This window comes from Stenella coeruleoalba (assembly GCF_951394435.1).
Source record: "Stenella coeruleoalba genome assembly, chromosome: 21".
Lineage (NCBI taxonomy): Eukaryota > Metazoa > Chordata > Mammalia > Artiodactyla > Delphinidae > Stenella > Stenella coeruleoalba.
The window spans coordinates 8,148,872-8,169,303 of NC_137167.1; the positions used below are offsets into that span (position 1 = coordinate 8,148,872).

General features: G+C 39.9%; 1 long non-coding RNA gene across 5 annotated transcripts in view; it reads right to left on the bottom strand.

The window, feature by feature from the left end:
* Positions 1 to 1,546: 1,546 nt before the first annotated feature.
* Positions 1,547 to 20,432, bottom strand: part of LOC307179679 — a 398,442-nt gene continuing 379,556 nt past the window's right edge. For all 5 annotated transcript variants that reach the window (XR_013825505.1, XR_013825506.1, XR_013825507.1 and 2 more), the window contains one exon: positions 1,547 to 1,791. This is a non-coding gene — a long non-coding RNA (uncharacterized lncRNA). The remainder of the gene's footprint in view (positions 1,792 to 20,432) is intronic.

A 20,432-nucleotide genomic window follows, 5' to 3' on the forward strand; every position in this document is an offset into this window, starting at 1 on the left:
GGGAGGGTGGTTACAGTATCCTGAGTGCCAACTAGAAAGTGACTCGGCATGCCTGGTTGCTCAGAATATGTTTAAAATAATTTTTTTCCCATGCCCATTTCCTTTTTTTCTCCACCAATTCTGATTCAGTAGAGCAGGCATGGGACCTGAGAATCTTTACTTTTTAAAGTGTTCTGGGTGATTCTGTTGTAACTGGAATTCGGGAACCATTGAACTAGACTCTTTGAAATCCAGACCCAAGGTAGCAGTCCAGAGAAATACAGACACTTCCTCACCTGCCACAAGCCAGCCTCCAAGGTTCACTTCATATCCAAGGACATCTCTCTTCCTTAGATGACTGACAACGTAAATGTTAACTCCCATTGGGGATAACACCACCTATGCATGATGGGTGGCGTCTCACTTCAGAGCATCAATGGGCTAAATAAACAAGTAAAAGAACACTAGAAAAAGTCCAAATTATTCACTGGAGAGTAAAACATGGAATGCCAGAGACAGCTGTGCTAATGTCTACCTTGCTCTCATTGGCTCAGAAAGTGAGAGAGAAAACAATAAAATCAAAGAATTCTAAAGTGTGGGAGAAATCCAAACACCCTCATTGATTTTTCAGGCTAAAAATTTCAGAAAGCCTCACAGGACTTGAACTTCTGTTTCCTCTCACACTTCATCGCCTACTTCTTCCTGTGCCACTCACTCCATTCTGGCCACTCTGGCTGTCTTGCTCTTTTTCCAACAATGTAAAATTTTTTTCTGCCTGAAAGACTGACTTTCACTTTATTTTAGTCTTCGTTTAAAATCCACCTCCTCACAGCATTTGTCCCTAGTCATCATTATATATTATGTCAACCTTCATCACATTCCATTCTCTAACCTGCTTTATTTATCATGACCTGACAGTATAATTATTAATTTGTTTATTTAAATTTTATCTATCTCCTCCACCAAAATGTCAGCTCCGTGAGGGCAGGCACTTTGCCTGTTGTCTTCAGGAAATTAGTATAATCATATTCCCAGCAGCATCCTTATTACTACTACCGGTTTATTCTTTCCAATTCATATGTGCATACACCATGGTTAAATTAATATTCTTAAAGGCAAGTTGCAATCACATGACTACTTTGCTCAAAACACTAAGCTGTGGTTTACTGCATACAGAATGGAGTCAAAATTCCCCACAACGGCAATTTGATGCAATCCTACTCTTGCTTTTTTTTTTTTTTTTTTTTTTGGTGGTACGTGGGCCTCTCACTGTTGTGGCCTCTTCCGTTGCGGAGCACAGGCTCCGGACGCTCAGGCTCAGTGGCCATGGCTCACGGGCCTAGCCGCTCTGCGGCATGTGGGATCTTTCCAGACCGGGGCATGAACCCATGTCCCCTGCATCGGCAGGCGGACTCTCAAACACTGCGCCACCAGGGAAGCCCCCTAGTCTTGCTTTTATATCATGATCTCTCATCATTCCTCTACTATTTATTTCAACCAAATTGGATTTTGCAATGTGCTCAAAAAATTTGCTATGTCCCCATTTCCATATTTTCAAAATTTTGTCCATCTTATAAGTTTTATCTGAAATCATTCTTTCTTCATGAAGAAATGTCCAATTCTCTTTGATTGAATATGACTTTACTCCACTCTGAATGCTTGAAGAACTTACCCTGTGACTCTTTTATTGTACTTACCTTGTCTTTTTTCTCCTCCATTCCATGGCAAGACCAAGACCATTTTTGACTCATCTCCATGTGGCCCCAAGCAGAGCAGAGTGCCCGATGTCTGGCTGATTCATTTATTGAGCACCTGTTGATTACAGACAGACTAGGTGAGTGCTGGATCACAAATAAACTAACTGCCTAGAGTAGAAATTCTTATTAACTCTACTCTGCCGGAGAGGCTAGGTAACACGTCCAAGGTCATAGCGATGGAGCTAGAATTCAAACCCATGCTATCTCCAGGCTATCTGTATGGCAGTGGCGTACACAGGCACATGATTTGGAAAATTGCAGGGAACTTCACTCGTAATGAAGCCACAGAATCTGGAGGATACAACATCTGGTTATTTTGGCTGTGAATTTTTGGATTTCTGTTATTCTCTTCTCATGGCTGGTTGCAAGGGTTTATTTCTGAGTCTGACACATCTCTGGGCTGTTTTATCTTTCTGATGGAAATGAGGTACTACCCAGATTTCCAAGACTCTTCTGAAAAATATGCATTCTATATTGCTGTTCAATTGCATCACCTGGTATTTTAAGCCAGTCAACACTGTGTATTCGAGACAATCAAGGGACTGGGGGACAATTAGTTAGGAGGCCTTGACAGCCAGAGAGTAAATTACATTTACGAGCGTACGCTGGAGCCATCACAAAAGGCTCCTTAATGAGAACACGGGCTATTTGTTCTCGTCCATTAAACAATGTCTGTATGGATGTTGGTTGTTGGTTTGTACAACCCCCAGCTTTTGTTTTTACAGGTCAGAGTGGAGATTTTGCACATACATTGCTGTCTGGACCACTTGCAAAAGTGATTGAAATGTATCAACATTTCATGGACTTGGAATCCACATTTATCTTTTGAAAGCACGTTAGCACCTTTTTATTAGATATTTGGCCACATGGTATAATGGAAAGTATATTAAACTTGAATTTAGGAGTCTAGAGCTTCCTCTCTCTAGTTTATTATCTGGGTAAGTCATTTTACCTCCCTAGTGTAAAAAACAGGGGATGGTACATTAGGTAAAGTTTCTTCCCACTTAAGAATTCTAATTGTATGCTGGCCACACATTGATGTAAAGATGCAAAACTTTATGGTTTATAAAAAATACAGTATAATTTAGAGATAGCCCTTTTATATAGCTTCCCGAGTTTCAAGAAGAGATGCTAAATTAAAATATGTGAAACAAACTCTTGGTCTTATATTTAGGAGAGGAAGTGGATTTGATGTTATTGGTTAAAACCTAGCTCCAGAGTCCATTTAATGGGGTGAATTAAGGTTAATCCATGTGCTTCTGTTCCTTAGATTAAGCTGTTATACTAGGAACCAGTATGTATGGTACCTCTAGGTATGGAGACATAGAAAGTAATGTGGTCCCTCCATTATTCTAAAGTATTTAGTATACAGAGTATATCGTTAGAATACGTTCAATGAGAAATAAAAGAAAATCCAACTTAAACTATTGTAAAAATAGAAGAATTCATTTAAAATGTTGTGTACCTTCTTCCTGAACTATTTTTAAAAACTATGTACTGATACATACATAGATACATGCATGTATATGTACGTATACTTATATCTGTGTAATATACATACTAATACATGATTTATATATGTTGTATGAATTAACATGTATGTAGTATAATATATAAATGGATTTTAACCTTCTTATCACTTAAAATATGTTGGAGTAGAACTTATTAGGATATATGAAACCATCTCAATCATTTCAACCATTATACAGTAGTCCATTTTTAACAGGAACCTATACATATAAGCATTTAAATTCTTTCCAGGAATTTGCTTAAAGACAAGCTGTCCAGTAAATTATTTGCCCACCAGGCACAGAGGCTTCCCAGTCCAGGCCACTCGTTGGGCAGGATCCCTCTTATTGGTTCCACCTGGCCAGGTTTTTGTGTGAACATGTCTTCATTTCTCTGCAGGAAATACCCAGAAGTGCAATTGCTGGGTCTTAGGATAGTTGCATGTTTAGTACTTTAAGATACTGCTAAACTGTTTTCCAAAGTGACTATAGTATTTTACACTTCCATTAGCAATGTGCGAGTGATTCAGTTTCTATGCATTCTTACCGGCATTTGGTATTATCAGTTTTTTTAAAAAATTTTAGCTATCTTTTAAGTGTGTAGGGATATCTTGTGGTTTTCATTTTTATTAATTTGCATTTACATTTAATATTATTTTAATTTACATTTATTTACATGGATAATGGTGTTGAACATCTTTTCATGTGCTTATTTGTCATCTGTATATCCTTTTAGGTGAAATGTCTCTTTGTATCTTTTGTCCATTTTCTGATTGGATAGGTTGTTTTAGATACTTGTTCTTTGTCAGCTATGTGGTTTGCAAATATTTTCTCCTAGTCTATATTTTTTTTCTATAGAAATTTTAGAATAAGCTTGTCAATGTCTACAAAAAAGCATTACTGGGATTTTGATAGGAATCATATTAAACCTGTAGATCGATTTGGGTGAATTTCCTTTATTGAATCTTCCAAACCATGAAAATGATATGTCTCTTTACATTTAAAAAATCCTTCTTTGATTTCATTCATCAGAATTTTATAACTTCCAGTATACAGATCCTGTACCTGTTTTGCTCAGTATATACCTAAGTGATTTGACTTTCTTTGGCATGATTATAAATGGTGTTATGATTTTAACTTTGGTTTCCACATGTAAATTGTCAGTACATAGATATGATTATTGTATGTTGATATTGTATGCTGTGACATGGCTGACTCTATTATTTCTAGGAGTTTTGGGTTTTCTACATAGACGATAATGTCATCTGGCAATAGGGACAGTTTTCTCTCTCTCTTTCCAATCTGCATGCCTTTTATTTATTTTTCTTGCCTTATAGTAGCAAGTAAAACTTCTAGTACTATGTTGAATAATAGTGGTAAGGGCAGACATCTTGCCTTGTTCCTGACCTCAGGGAGAAAGTCTTCAGGGTTTCCCATTTAGTATAACACTAGCTGTAGGGTTTTTATAGATGCTCTTTATCAATTTGAGGTAGTTCTCCTCTTCCTGACTTGCTGACTGAGATTTTCTCATGACTGAGTTTTTTTTTTTCAAATGCTTTTACTATGTCAATTGATATGATCATACGATTTTTCTTCTTTAGTGGATTTCTTTAGATGAAATCAATCTTTACATTGATTGATTTTCTAATGTTGAACCAGCCTTGCATATCTGGAATAAATCCCACTTAGTCACAATGTTTAGTTGTTTTTGACATTGTTGAATTAGGCTTGCTAATAGTTTGTTGAATATTTGTGTGTTACGTTCAGGAGAAATCTTTTCTGTGATTTTCTTTTAGTGTCTTGTGTTTGATTTTTGATATCATGGTAATACTGGACTCATAAAATTGAGTTGGGAAGAGTTCCTTCCTCTTCTACTTTTCTTCTAATCCTTTTTTTTCTTTCTCTTCTGATCTTCCCCTGGAAGACTGTATAATGTAAAGGATGTTCTGCTATACAGCATTTTCATCATCATTATTTTTAGGTATTCTGAAATTTCACTTGTGATCGCCAATTTGACTCAAACGTTACTTCAGAGGAATTATTACAACTTCTAGTTGGAAGGTTCTTTTATGTTCACATTTACTATTAATGTTTAGTTTTATAATATTCTTATCAAAGAATATTGCCTTTAGTTTTTCTAATTGGGAGAAATTATTGTGGTTTTCTTTGAGGTTTCATATGTAACCATATTATGCAATTAGAGAGAAGGTCCATCTCTGTTACCAAATTATAAAGTTTGATAAATTTCAATTCGATACCTTGTTGTGTCATTTTTTTTCTCTAATCCTGTTCAGTTCTTCTCATTTCCATTTGCTCATATTGCTCAATTCTGTCCACCACTAGTTTGTTGCATTTTAGTTAAGCGTCTCTTCTCCAGCTTCCAAAGAGAACTTCATCTCCATCACAGTTTTTTCTTTCCCACTTCTTTCCTTAGTTCCACCAGCTCACTTTTCTTCTCCCGATGTTCTTTGCCTAATATATCCTAAACACTGACATTTCTGCTTTCAGCAGGTCTTTGTTTTTAAAAGGTGATTGTTTCATCACTTTTTTGGGTTAATTATTAATCATTTAATGGTTATTAGTTTTAATGGTTTTAATCTACTCTGTGGAAACTCTTTTAAGAGAATGCTGACACTTATCTTTTTCTTACTTTTGACACCTTTACAAACTTTTCAGTTTCTACTTTGTCATATTTTATTTTATAATTTTTTAATTTCTTTTTTGTTTTTAAACTTCACTATATAGTATAGGTTTGCCTTGATTAATTGTGTATTGGAATCATTTTCTTAATTATTTTATGTTTGAAGGAGGTGCGTTTTCTTCCCAGCTTAACTATGTCAGGCGTGGAGGAGTTTGGTCCCTATTCTGGGACAGCAGCGATTTTCCTTGATTTCAAGAGAAGTCCTTAGTGACAGGGTTTTATCTGTGAAATGTTTACCTTTCTTCTCCCACCCAACAGAGATCAGCAGCTGCAGTATTGCTCCAAATTCATATTTTATCGTCCCTACTCCGGCTTACCTGCAAACAGTCTGCTGTAAACCTGGCTTGTTTGTGTAGTCCACCTTCCTGACTTTCCCCAGTGGGGAAATGAAATAAAAATGAAAGACGGAAGCTTCTCCTTTTAAGCCTATTTTTTACCACAGTGGGATTGCTGAGTTTGCTCAACCTCCCTACTTCGGGCGCCTGCTTTAACATACGGCATGTGGCACCTGCTTCGGAAAACTGAGCTCCGCAGCCACCAGTGTCGAAACATCTTCCCACGTGTCCATGGGATACTTCCTGCCCTTCTTAATATACAGAAATCAACTAATTTATAGCAAGTATTGAATTTCTGTTCTTACGCTTTCGGCTTGGGGACTAGTTCTGAGAAGAGAGGGCAAAAATACACTGTTCTGTCATCTTTGTACCAGAAATCCATGGTAACTATCACACCTTAAGAATAATGTTTGGCACTGAAGAGTTTTACTGGGCAAAGACCCTGGGGCCAGGGAGATTTGATACTCTATCTTGAGTATCTGATGAAGAAATTAACATCAAAACTCTGCTGGGATTCAGGTATGTGATAACGGGAAGCATGGCTGTATGCTGGTTTTCCTAAGGAGACCAGTCAGTGTCCACACGAGCCAAACAAAATCTTCTCAGTTGGGATTTTGGTGTTCCAGGTTGGGAGGAGCTGCCCATCAGCTCTGCGTGATCAATCCTACAGAAAATTACTAACTTATGCCGAACTTTGTGTATTAGTTTCCTGAGGCTGCTGTAACAAATCATCACAAACTTGGTGGTTTACAACAACAGACGTTTACTGTCTCACAGTTCTGGAGGCCAGAAGTCTGAAATCAGCATCACTGGACCAGAATCGGGATGTTGGCAGGGCTCTGCTCCCCACAGCCTCTAGAGGAGAACCTATTCTATACTTCCTCCCATTTCTGGTGGCTGCCAGCACTTCTTGGTTGTGGCTGCATCACTCCAATCTCTGTTTCCATCTTCACAGCGTCTTCTCTTCTGTGTGTCTAGTTTTCCTCTGCCTCTCTCTTATAAGGACACTTGTGATTGCATTTAGGGTCCACACAGTTAAGCCAAGGTGATCTCCCACTTTCGAGATCCTTAACTTCACTGCAGCTGCAAAGACTCTTCTCTCCAATAAGGTAACATTTACAGGTTCCAAGGATGAGGACCCGATATCCTTGGGGGCCATTTTCAGCCAACCACACTATGAAAAACCCATTTACAAAACCGCAGCAGTTGACACATCAACCAAATCATTCCACACACTCTTCAGACTGGCACTCATCTGTCTATATCTATAAATGGATCCCACAAAGATTTTCAACTAAAAGCACTACTGGTTTTAATAGAGATGTTACGGGAGCTAAAATGGAAAAAGAAACTTTAGAAACAATCTTTCTCCTGTGACCTTTATCCATTAAGATGTAGCTCTTATCGGAGCTGGTCTATAGGACAGTAGAAACAAACACCAATGAGCTGATCCATTAAGAAGCATATGTGTGGGATACTTGTTGAGAACCATTTAGAGTCAATGCCCTGAGTCTAGGAGACAAACCGCTATAACCAGCAAGAGCAAGTAGGTAGTTAAAGGATTATTACTTATAATAAGACACTTCCTTCCATCTTCTAAATGTTATCAAAGTTGAAATTAAGAACAGCAGAAAGTATAGAAAAAATGCAGCTGGTCCAATGACTCAAATGAATGAGACTTGAAAATATTCTATATTGAAAATTATCATCAAATCCAAAAAATTACCTCATTGAACATGAGCAAAATGTAACTGAAAGGATGCTTTCCTCCTCCAAGGAGCCAAGCAGGAGCATAGAGCGAGGGAAGGAGGGCTGGAAAGAGAGGTCATGGACATGAATTCCCATTCACTAAATGGGTGTGTGACTTCATGTCTTTGAGAAGTCCTTTCCTTATGTAATGTGGCATGGATTTGGGGGAGATAGAGCTACGATGAGGCACTTGAAAACACAATCTCTTGCAACCCTTAAAGCTGTAATAGTGATGGTGCTCTTATATTATGTCTTCAATGTTGCTTGCTGAAGAATGTGAACATTTGGGTTTCAGAAGGTCAATAAGAACAGAATATTGCAATTGGGAATAACTCGAGAGAGGACAATTGGATTAATTACAGCTTTTATTTCTGCAGTTGGTTAAAGTCTGGTGCTAATTGAGGTCAACGATGTGGGTTCAATTCCTCTAAGGGCCAGATGGCTTTGCTTAGTTTTGGGGCAAGAGGCTGCTACACAGGGCTCCCACCAGCCACCTCACTAATGTGTATCATTGGTCCCAGAAGAGAAGAAAATAAAATCAGAGTCCACGCCATATGTGAACAAACAGGTCAACATCATTATAGAGTTCAGCATTTACAGAATCTCAGGGTTGAATGGAATTGTGTGACCTTCACAAAGTAGAAATGAGTATCACTATTATTATGATATTTAAAAACATAGTACGTTCCATTATCAACCCTTGGGTTTCCTTTCTCTGAATGGGAAATTTCTTAGGTTGGAATGACACATCAATTAGGAATTGATGAGAAAAACAGAATCACTGGGACTGATCTGAAGTAGGCAGTTGATTCTAAGAGTTTGCCCTGATGCAGCTGAGGGAGCTGGTTAAAGAGTCCATGTAAGGCAGTATTTCTACATTTGCAGCTGGGCCTGAAGTTAGCAGGGCTGACAGCTGGGAAGGAGAGATAATGCAAAGTGGGGAGAGCGGGATGAACAGGACCTACTCACAAGGCAAGCTGCATCCTCTGAGGACAAAGTGGAACCTGCATCGGCCTCTCACCACCTCCGGGTCACTGATGCAAGTGAACTTCTGCAGAAGGAGCTGATGTCCTTCTCCACAGAGCTGCACAGAAACCTGGCCAGGATTCGGAACAACTGAAGCCGAGGAGGTCTGGCAGGTGCTAGAGAAGCTGGGGGCTCAGCCACCATCACAAACCAACAAGGTGAGCCAGCAGATCAGCAGCCACATACATGGACCGCACCCTGCACCTGGCGCCCCGCACCAACCTTGAGAGTGTAAAGAAGTAGTTGTTTCTCCAAGCCTGCCTTCTTCTAAATCTTGTGCAAAGTGTCACTTGAGACAAACAGTCTCTTGCTTCAAAAAGAATAATTTTGTTATTTTCTCCCAAGCATCTGGATGTTGAATCTGGGGCAGATGGGTAACTGGTGTCTACCTTTGATTAGTATAAAACAGAGATCAGCAGACTGTAGACTGTGGGGTCAATATGGACCACTGCTTATTTTTGTAAAAGATATTTTCTTGGAATACAGCCACTTCCACGTATTATGTATTGCTGATAGCGCCTCCCACTACAATGGCAGAGTTGAGTACTTACAACAGAGACGATGCAGCCTGCAAAGCCTAAAATATTTACTATCCCTTTGTTTACAGCCAGAGTTTGCTGCCCCCTGGTATAAAGCTACCTTAGACTGTCCTCTTGACTGATACAGTTCGAGACCATCTTCAGACAGCTCCCAACACCCCAATCTGGTGGTCAAAGATGGGCAACAAAACAACACTCCTTTACTCCAAATATTTCCCACATCAAACTGATCGTTTTGCCGCAATTCTGAAAATCCCATGTGGAGATTAAGGAAAGCCTCCAGAAAGCATGTAATAGAAGTGCCAATATACCACCAGGGTTTACACATTCACATTAAAAGAAATTAATGTGATTCCATTAAACCAATTCATTAAGTTCACTTAGTGAACACAGGCTTGGAGAAACAATGCAGAAGAGGAAGTTGGTGTTGGATGTTCAGGACGTGAACCAGTCAGTTCAAATCTTATCAGTTCAGTCTGTGTTGGACACACTTCCCTGGGCCCTTAAAAAAAGATCAATGGATGCCTGAGCCTGGTGGCCAACTTATGAGAGAAGTGGATAGGAATACAATCTCAACTTCCCCATGTCATCATTTTGCTAAGGACCAACCTTGTTAAGAAGACAGATTGCTTTCTCTCCCAGGGCATGCCAGCTACAACAATCAGTCCCAGAAGACTCAGAATTTTAACAGAACACTTCCAGCTTAAATCAGAGCAGTTAAGTCAGGATGTCTGCACCCAGTTGATAGCTGTATGCCCATGTATTTGACAGGTGACTCTTGACTCCATCAAGTTTGTGTTGTAATTGAGGCTCCAACTCTCCGGGGGATCTGGCTAGTTCAGCCAGGAAGTCAACGGCCACTCATTTTTTGCTTTTCTAATAAATCTCTGCCACCAGCATCGTCCTGGCTTTCTTCTTTTTTATCTTTTATTACGGATGCAGTGTGGTTCCTTATTTAGATGCTTGATTTTATTTCTGTAAATGGAAAACTTTATTTATAAGACACAGGTGAAATCTCGGGAGTGTTTCCTCTCGGGAGGTGACTTTCAACTCAGTATGAAGCTAAAAACATGGTAAATAAAGGTTATTTCCCAAGGTCTCATGGGCTGGAAAGTGGGCAAAAATGAGAGCTAAGGAAAAGGTCTTGAGTTAACTATTGCAGAGGCTGTTTAGTGTGGTTGTACAGCTTATTAAGTACTCAAAGTCACTTTACAAGCAAGAATGAGTGTTCACGCAAGAGGGAGGAGATATGGGGATATATGTATATGTGTAGCTGATTCACTTTGTTATACAGCAGAAACTAACACACCATTGTATACTCCAATAAAGACATTAAAAAAAAAAAAAGAATGAGTGTTCATGCTCTTTGCTCTGTGAGGCTCTCTGTATTTTGAGGTTGCAATAATGATGCTACTTGCCCAAGTTTTCCCAATCAGCCAGAACTCTCTGACCTTAATCCTTGCTCTTTATTCTTGTCGATGTCCTTTTTCAAGTGCTGTGATTCTGTCTTAGAAACACAGTCGAAAAATGTGCAAAGCATATGAGAGGATCTGCATAGCTTGTAACAGTGGAAGCTCACGGTTTCCAAGGGAATGAAATGCCAGAAAGTCACTCAGCTTTCGAGAATGCAACACTTAATCCAAGTAATCCAAAAGCAGTCTACCTGGCCGTCTAGTTATATTTCCTTAGGAGAAAACTGCAATAGCGTTTGTTTGCATTTAATTGCCTGCCCTTAATATGTTTGTGTTGTACTCATTTCTGACTCTGTTTGCAGTCTAAAGGTCCCTTGTAATATCTGACTTAGCTTTCCACACAAAACCAGAGGATTACAGTTGGATTCACACATAACAGGACAAGCAAGCTCTTATTCTGTGTATGTCAGAGCTGATGTCAGTTTCTAGAAACAATCACTTTTCTTAGACAGGTAGAGAGGAAAACTACATATTTAAATTGACTCTGTTTTGTTCTACTTATGTATTGAAGCATGGATAACACAGAGAAAATTCTATGCCCTGCTCTCTCTCTCATTATGTGCATTTTAATGGTGAGGATGGAGAATCCCAAGAAAATGACTCATCTTTAGCCATATGCAACAGAGCAATACCTGTTCAATGGTTACATTCTGATGGGAGTCCCATTCCTTGAGAACCATGACAGTTCTCTTTATACTTAATTGGAAATGCCACATTTGCATATCGTTCCTGAGTGTTTTCAGAGATCTCAGAGGAGCTGGGTGAAGGTTGAGGCCAAGAGTTACTTCTGACTCTCAGGAAAATCATGCCACACTCTTGAATTCAAATTATCTTGCTGGTTTGTAGAAATATAGACACTGCTCTCAATCCCAGCAATTGTTTCTCTTCTGTCTTGTGCTCTAGCATCGCAATGGCATTTCAGTCCTCACTGCAACTATTTCATCTCTTCACCTGCTCTTCTTTAGCTTGGAATGTCCCCCAGGACTGCCCTCTTTCTCTCCTCTCCTCCAGCACAGAGATGCTGCTACCCCCAGAAAGACAGAGGCAAACCTCCCTCATTGATAAAATCCTACTTGATAAAATCTTGCTCAAATATCGCCCCCCCTGGGAATTTGATCCCAATATCACTCCTGACCCTGGAACCATGACATTTTTGACATCAACTCGTTTTGATATGTATGAATGCTGCAGTCCGGTAGCCCTCGTTACACTATGAGACCTTCCTGAGCAGGATCATATTCCTCCTTGGATCTCCAGCTTCTAAGCACAAAGCAGAGCACATTGCAAACGCTCCATAATATTTGTTGAATGAATGAATGGCTGTCAATATTCTGCTGTGCAGTGAAGAACTGGATTCTGCCACATTCAGAAAGGAGAACATTGCTCAAAGTTGGTTCATCTCCTTTTTAGATTCCACGGCTCTGGAAAGTAAAAAAGATACATAGCACAAGAGTTTCCTTAGCATTGCTGTCTCTCTGCTTGCATTGCTCACCTGTTCTTCTATGCCGGCTACTTTGTCCATTAGAGCCCTCAGCATAGTAATCATAGTTGTTTTAAATTCCTGGCCTGATGATTCCAGCGTCTCTTCCGTGTCTGGCTCTAACGTTTGTTCTGTCTCTTCAAGTTGTGGTTTTTGCCTTTTGGGATGCCTTGTAATTTTCTTTTTGAGTGCTGGATATGATGTGCCAGGTAAATGAACTGCTGTAAATAGTGTGGTAGTGAGGTACGGGGAGAGGGAGCATTCTGTAATCCTGTGATTAGGTCTCAGTCTTTAAGTGACTGTGAACTTCACAAGTGTTGCTCAGGTTTTTGTTCTCCCCCCTTGTGTGGGACAGGTTGCTTAGAGTGAGCTGGAGTTGGGTATTTCCTTTCTCCCGTGTGGGAGGCTAGAACAGGGTGGCACTGGTGGAACGTGCAACCACTCAGCAGGGAGGTCGTAGGTGTCTGAAGCCTAGAACAAGTAGGTCGATGCTACAGGTCACTTGCTCCCATGACTGAGATTCTGTGCTGCTGGGACCCCTGGAAGGCTGGCAGCCTTCACTCCTATGGTGCTGCTCAGAGGTTCAACAGGAATTCATAAGAAAGGCGTTGGGAACACAGAGGGGCTTCTGATTTTTCCACCCTGACTGCTGGATTTGCCAACTTAGAGCCTTCTCTTTGAAGGTTGCACAATAAATTCCAGATGACTGTTTTCTGTGTTAAAGATCAGTCTGTTTGTGATGGAAATCTACCTCATTTGCCGGGGTCTCTTTTGTCTATTATAGTCTTAGGAGATCTTGAACACAAGCTATCAGAGTCCTGGGAAGCTCTAGAGAGCTTGTCTGGAGTTGCTGGATAGAGGTAGTGTTAAGAGAAGTACACGAAGCCAGTAGAACTGGGAAAATGTTCAACCCTCTGGCATTATCTTCATGCCTTTTCAAAGAGCTGGTGAACTCTCCTAGCATTTGTTCAGTCAATCTGTGTTGTCCAAAAATCACCATCTTCTCCACTTAGAGACAAAAGGCGTCTCCCTTTATAGCTTCCTCTGACAATTTTCTGTCAGACATTTGCAAAGCTAGTCAGACACGCAGACAGGAGCCTTTGATAGAACAAGGGTGACATTTCAAAGAAAGAAGGATGATAGGATGCCTAACAGCACACTCCAGAAATAAGCACCTTTGAAAAGGTGCGGTGGAAATTTCTGAGCACCAGCCTGGTACTTTACCATGTAGTGCTATCTGCTGAGCCCTTTCATGGAGCTCAGCATGAGTTAAATTATGTAGAAGTTGCAAATGCCAAGTCGCAGAAAGGGGAATTTCAAATTCTTATTTTACAGCTCCAAATTAGTGTGGACACTTCCCATCAAGGAGGACATTTGTTTCACTTGAGTTCTTGGCACAAATATTGCTCTTCTATGAACAAACTGCAGTTGGAAAAATGATGCTTCCCACAGGCAGAAGGAAGGGATGGCTTTTACCTTCTCAATAACTAAATAAATATGTATTTTTGATGGCCGCTTTAGAAATGTCTTGCTTACAGGGTGTTAGGAACTATAGTTACCACTATTTGAAACTAGGCTTTAAGTACCCAGAAATAGCTGGCCGTTTCCATAATACAGAATTGCGTAGGAGAGTAAGATGCTGTTAGTGGCTAGATTGCCAGTTTGAGAGGTACGCAGTGGTGTGATTGAACTAGATGAGGGCAGAGCCAACCCTTTGGCTGTTTTCTTCTCACTGGAGTGTCATTCTCATAGATGGGCTCCCACACGGAGTCGGCATATGTGTTCTGAAGGGTCTTGGTTGCCAAAGCAGTGTTATACCTACTTCCTGCCTGACTTGAATTCACGCACACAGTGAGCAGATCTTACTTTGTTCATCTCTTCTCAATGAGAGGCTGGAAGTTTTTTGATTTCCGTCCTGGGTTGAATCAAACACATAATCTTTGGAAATTTCTCAACTTCCCCAAGATTCAGTTCTTTGACCAGCAAAATGGGGGAAAGTGAATTAATCCACATGTCCCACCACGTAACTCCTCTGCTCCCATATCTGCCCCTTTCAGAGTTAAAGCTGTAGGTCTGATAACTGTCCAAAAGGCCTTGCAGGCTTAAATTGCCCAATTTAAAACTGTGATGAATTGGGAGATTGGGATTGACATATATATATTAATATGTATAAAATGGATAACTAATAAGAACCAGCTCTATAAAAAAATAAATAAAATAAAATTCAAAAACAAAAATACTGCAGCTCCTCTTCCTTCCATGCTCTTTCTCTCCACATTCCTTGAATTATTTTTCTCCATACTTACACATTTGACATACTATGTACTGTACATCTTGCTTATTTACCTACATACACACCTACATACAGATATGAAACAAAAACAAGAGCACAAGGATTCTGACTTTATCGTTAACTGTTGTATCTCTGGGCTGAGAATAGTGCTTGGCACACAGCAGATGCTCCACAAATATTTTTGAATGAACATACAGTCAACATTTTTAGGGGGTTTAGAGGTTTCTTATTTAATTCTTACTCTACAAGGGAAAGATCCTTTTAATCCCTATTTTACAGATGATAAAAAATTGAATCCCTGTTTTATAGATGAAGAAAATGAGATGTAAAAGCATTTATACGTGTAGGGCTTAAGGCCCCACACCTGATATGCAGTCAGCTAGGATATACCCTTGATCTCTTTTGAATCCAGTTCCATTTTCTTTCTGTTACACTATTCTGCATCTTTCTACCTCAAAAGACTGCTGTGAGAATTTAATTTAAAATTATCTGAAGTCTTTAAAAACTGCAATGTCCCATTTTAGTGAAAGGCATACTAAGCATGATTTTTGTATCTTTGTTCTTTGATGAGAACACAAGCCAGGGCTGCTCATTAGAACCCATTTATTTTTCCTCCACACAGATTTTTGACAAGCATTGGCTCAAATATACCCTACATGTCCACTGACTCATTGGGAGGAGCAAACCCAAGATGCTATGGAATGAGAGAACGGAGAAGATTCTGGTGGATGGGAAGAGAAGATGAGGAGCCATATGACAATGAAGGTGGTATCTTCCTTTTTTTGTTTCTTCAAGCAGTACCAATTGTTATCTTCAATGGCGTCCATCATCTTAGTTGCATCGGCCCCTGGGTTCATTATGTATCACTCCCCGAGTATCAGTGAGAGCAAGGACGCACCATGGTACCCAAAAATGCCTATGGAGGGAACCAGAGCTACCTAGTGACCGCCTAGCAACCACCATTCTACTTCCTTTCTTTCTTTTAAAATATCCCCTTTTCTTCTATACCCTAGCCACTGATAACCACCATTCTACTCTCTATTACTATGAATTTGGCTTTTTAAAATTTGACATATAAGTGAAATCATACAATATTTGTGTTTCTGTGTCTGGCTTATTTCACTCAGCATAATGTCCTCCAGGTTCATCCATGTTGTCACAAATGGAAGGATTTTCTTCGTTTTTTGAAAGCGGAATAATATCCCATTGCATATATATACATGCATATATATATACATATATATGCACATATATATGTATGTATATATATATATGTATGGAGTTGGACAAAAAGTTCGTTTGTGTTTTTCCGTAAATATATATATATATATATATATATATATATATATATATATATACACACACACACACACATATACACACACACACACACACACACTCACTAATCTACCAATGGATACTTAGATTGTTTCCATATATTGGCTACTGTGAATAATGTTGAAGAGAACATGGGGGTGCAAATATCTCTTCAAGATAGTGATTTTATTTTCTTTGGATACATACCTAGAAGCAGGATTGCCAAATCATAGGGTAGTTCTATATTTAATTTTTTGAGAAACTACATACTCTTTTCCACAGTGGTTGCACCAATTTACAGATAAATGATTGAATGAGTAAATAAATGAATGAATAAGTGATTAAAATATGAAAGTCATGTTTTAAGCAAATAGTTTTCTAAATTCCTTAAACTTTATGACTCATTGGAAAGACTTCTCTATGTAAAATCTGAGTCCCTGCAAACCTGTAAGTAAAGCATTTTCAAATGACTGAAGGGATTCTATATTCAATTATTGAAAATTGGAAAACTAAGAATACTTTTGTAAAAAAAAAATCAATAAATAATTAACAGAGTTGGGGCACCTTAATCAGCTTTTATATATTTGGATTTTCATGTTTACTCAAAGTTAAATTAATACGCATGTGATTCAAGATCCCATATCTTTTTTTTGTTAGTTTGGAAGTTCAGGTTTACAAAGAAGGACCATATTTCTCTGTAAACATCCAGGAAGTGAAAGCTGCCAATCTAACTAAAATATTCAGGGAGGAAAACAGCCAAAATGTCACATGGGTGAGGAATAACTTTCAATGTCCTATCAAAGGACGTCTTCAAGTTATGTATTGGTCCCAACACAAGGAAAATATGCCTAGAAACTTAATTTGACATTTACAATCAATAGCACTCAGATGTCACCTGAGCAGAGGGTGGGAAAGAAGATGACTTTAAAATTGCAGTCATGAATTTACAATTACAATAATGAATAGAAGTAATTTATTGAATTAATGTTTCCAGAGCCTAAAGAAAAACAGCCTACTGTGGCACATTGCTGAAGGAACGGGGAGACGGGGTCTTGGTTTTTCTAGACTAGTCTTCATTAACTCATCTATGCCTTCCCCCTTATCCCATTATTTGGGCTTTGTGCTTCCCTTTCTGAAGTGCGGTCATTTTTTTCCCCAACAAACTAACTACTGCACACTAAGCTAGTACGAAGATTGAGCCATTAAAAGACTCAACTGTGATAAGAGTGAACCTTTGCCTATGCTCATTAGCCCATCTTTGTCCAACAGTCTGAAAGGATATGCACATTCTGTGTTGGTGGAGGAACGCTTTGGTGGAGGAATAAAACGCATTGTACACAGTAGGTGCGTAAGAATCTGCACTGAGTGAATGAATCATCCAGGAGTAACTGGCATCAGAAGCGTCTACGGGGAATGACAAATATATTCTAAAAACAGAAGGACTCTGCACAGGTTCTACTGTGATCATAAGTACTCTGGGAGTTTCTTAACTTGATGAGTTCTTCCTTTTCTCCTGGACACACTTCCCTTTTTTTTCCTACACCATTCCTTTGACGACTTATCTGGTCTCAGAGCTTTAAATGCCATCCTCTTGCTGATGTGCAAAGTTACATCTCTGACCATGAACTCTACTTCCAATTTTTTTTTTTTTTTTTTTTTTTTTGCGGTACGCGGGCCTCTCGCTGCCGCGGCCTCTCCCGTTGCGGAGCACAGGCTCCGGACGCGCAGGCTCAGCGGCCATGGCTCACGGGCCCAGCCGCTCCGCGGCATGTGGGATCTTCCCAGACCGGGGCACGAACACGTGTCCCCTGCATTGGCAGGCGGACTCTCAACCACTGAGCCACCAGGGAAGCCCTCTACTTCCAATTTTTAATGCTTCTTTCCTCTTGGCTACCTATAACACATATAGTTTGATGCTGCGTAAGCACCTCACACTTGACATGCCTCCAGTCAAAGTCTGTGATTTCCCTTTCTCCAAAGATGCTCCTCTCCCAGTCTTCTTTATCTCAGCTGGTGGCAACTTCATCCTTAAGGCAGAATCTTCCTTGACTCCTCTTTTATCATAACTTACATGCAATACAGAGCAAATCCTTGCCATCAAATATCTACAGAATCTGGCTAACGCTCACCATTTCCTCTTTGTTCTCTACCTGAAACCATCATCTTCCACTGCGTTACTGCAATGGCTTCCTTATGAGTCCCCCTGCTTCTGCCCCTCCCAATACCCAACTCTCACCCGCACTCTATTCTCAATGCAACAGGCACAGTTGTCTTTTCAGAACCCAGGCGGGACCATGTCCTTTCCTCACTCTAAACTCTGTGATGTACCCCCATCTCACTCAGCATAAAAGCCAAACTTGACAATGGCTGTAGGGGCCCAGGTGAGCTGGCTCGCCTGCAACCTTACTCATCTCACCACCTTCACCTGTCCTCCCTGGTCATTCTGTTCTGGCCACACTAGTCTCCCTGATGCTTCTTGAACACACCAAACACATTCTCCCCTTGAGATGTTTGACAGTGCTGTGTCCTCCGCCAGGCATTCTCTCCTTACAGATAACAGGACTGGCCTTTGAACAACATGGGTCTGAATTGCACAGGTGCACTTACGCGGAACCGTGGATATGGAGGGCCAACTGCAACGTTATATGAGGATTTTTGACTGCACGGGCATTGGCACCCCTGTGTTCAAGGATCAACTGTAATTTGGCTTCATTGCTTGGCTTTCAGCTCATGTGCCATTAAATCAGTAATGCCTGGACTGACAACCTGACATGAAATGACAGTTCCCACTCCCCCTGCCGCCTCGGTATCCTTATCCTTACTCTTGGCTTTCTGTTTCTCCACAGCTTTGATCACCATCTGACTTATTCTTTTTTTTTTGGCGCCGCCTCGCGGTGTGAGGGATTTTTGTTCCTAACCAAGGATTGAACCCACACCTTCGGCAGTGCAAGTGTGGAGTCCTAACCACTGGACTGCCAGGGAATTCCCCTGACCTACTCTTTAGTGGCCTGTTTTATTTACTGCCAACATCTTTGCATTGGAATGTAAGTCGCATGCGGGCAGAGACATTTCTGTTGTGTTTTTTGTTTTTGTTGTTTTGCAGCCATATTCTCAGTGTGTAAGACAATGCTTCAATAAATATTGGGTGCAAGCTGAATGAATTACATTTATCATCCATTCCAAAGCATTAAAAAGCAAGACTGCATCTTTCATTTGGAGGAGTCCAAATCTCCGGATTACTCAGCTCTCTCTGCTCATCATTTCAGTACCGCAGGGCAGTTATGCTCTGGGTTCCACCTTTGGGTTTTCATCAACTAATATATTATCAGCGAATTCAACTTATTTTTGTAGCTGTTTTAAGACATGCTATTGAAAGATTATTGTATGAGATACCATGTGTTTGTACATGGATAATTTTACTCTTTAAATTCTCAGAGGTCTCTTTTAGCCATATTGGCTTCAGTTTGGTAAAACAACACTGCAGATCTTAGATATTCTAGAAAATATATCCCCATTTAAAAAAATGTTTGTCAGGCAGGGCTTCTGACATTGCCGGTAAAGTACAAGTAATAACTGGTAGCTATAGTTGGTATGTGCTTCCAGGAAAGCAATAAGAGTAGAAATCTGTGATGTCCTCTTAAGCTGAGCTGTATCCAGAATCATGCCAACAATTTTACTGACAGGTAGGTTCAGATGAGAGGATATCTGTCCCTTCTGGTCAAAAGCCACTTTGATTCTGCTCCATCCAGGATGCTAAAGGGACTGTGGACAGTATCGTACATCAGGTCTTCTCTAATGATGAATGAAAACACATGAAGACATACATATGAGGGAGACACCTACTCACGTGTTTGAAATTGATTTCAGGGAAGATTTCAAGTCCTCAATCCCACTAAGAAGTCATTTCAACGTAGAAATAGTTTCAGTTCCAAAATAAATATTTGTTAGTTCCAGACCAAAGAAATATCCTCTGGGAAGAATGAGGATAGAATGTGAGTCAGATTCTCTTGAAGGGACAAGTCACAATCTGAGAGTCTTGCCCCTTACTTGGGTGCCTTTACAATTGGATTTTTCTTTCTATGCTTATCTGTCAAAAAACCCGCAATAGTCTCTGCTCGAGCTAGAATGGCTCAGGAAGATCTAAACATGTTCTGTATCTTCCTTTCTGACATCACTGAAATTTTTTCATAACTTTTCATACAGGTCAAATACTGCCTTGTCCATAAAGCTTTCTCTATTACCTTTAAGTGAAAATCTTTTGTTCCTTTGGATTCCC